This window comes from Arachis ipaensis, chromosome B05 (assembly GCF_000816755.2).
Source record: "Arachis ipaensis cultivar K30076 chromosome B05, Araip1.1, whole genome shotgun sequence".
In the NCBI taxonomy this organism is placed as follows: Eukaryota; Viridiplantae; Streptophyta; class Magnoliopsida; order Fabales; family Fabaceae; genus Arachis; species Arachis ipaensis.
In genome coordinates, this window is record NC_029789.2 from 20258958 (window position 1) to 20260163 (window position 1206).

Genomic DNA, 1206 nt, shown 5'->3' on the forward strand with positions numbered 1-1206 from the left:
CATCCAGCTGGATCGATGTGATTGTCTAGGAAGGATTCCATCACCACTGTTCTTGAATACTTCTTCCACGGACGACCCAGATAAGTCTTGACCACAGGCTTCAGATCGGAGCTTGGTGTCACCTTACATTGCTGAATTGAAGTGCCTGTATTCTAGTTAGGGTTCGCTCTTCCTTGGGTCGTAACGATGTTCTTCTATCATAAAATTTTATTAGGATCCACTTCATTTATTATTACTTTTAAAATATATTTTATTCTCTCTAAAATATTACACTAAGGAGAAATCAATTTTATTTTAGTTAATCCAAGACATAACATTATATGAACACTTAGTGGCGAGAATTGATCAAACAAATGAGAATAGAAAAAGGAACTTTTACCAATGGTGGCAGTTTGGAAGGTGGGAGTTCCATCCACATAATTCAAGCTCCCTGTGATTATTGTTTTATCCATACTATCACCAACAAGCATGACGTTCTTCTTTTTTTTACCGATCTCAACATTCTTTTTGTACGTTCCCTTCTTCACATAGATTACGTACCTTGTTTTACTGTTGTCAGGTGCAGAAGCCACAGCCTCTGCCACCGTCTTGAACTTGCCGCTTCCATCCTCGGCTAGCACAACATTAGCCTTTATATCAGCAGCCACAGACTCCAAAAGCCTCATATCGTTGCGTGTCACCCATGACGGAAAATCTCCGTTCTGTGGCTCCTCAAGGAGTTGTTGAGGATCGCTTTCTAACGGTGGCAGAAGTGTAGTGGTGCACGAAATTGTGATCTCTGGTAATGGCTCCAAAAGCTTGGTGCTTTGATCTTAATTCATAATTTGTCACAACTTCGATACAACTAACCATCCAGTACACTGGGTCGTCCAAGTAATAAACCTTACGTGAGTAAGGGTCGATCCCACGGAGATTGTTGGTATGAAGCAAGCTATGGTCACCTTGTAAATCTCAGTCAGGCGGATATAAAATAATTATTTGGAGTTTTCGAAAAAGGATAATATAATAAGGATAGAAATACTTATGTAAATCATTGGTGAGAATTTCAGATAAGCGCATAGAGATGCTTTCGTTCCTCTGAACCTCTGCTTTCCTGCTGTCTTCATCCAATCAGTCTTACTCCTTTCTATGGCTGGCTTTTTGTAAGGATGTCACCGGTGCCAATGGCTACTTTCAATCCTCTCGGGAAAATGGTCCAAATGCTCT

The 1206-nt window shown here is 40.5% G+C and overlaps 1 pseudogene; it reads right to left on the reverse strand.

Moving 5' to 3' along the window:
• The window catches only part of LOC107640332, a 10956-nt pseudogene continuing 10007 nt past the window's right edge, over positions 258 to 1206 (reverse strand).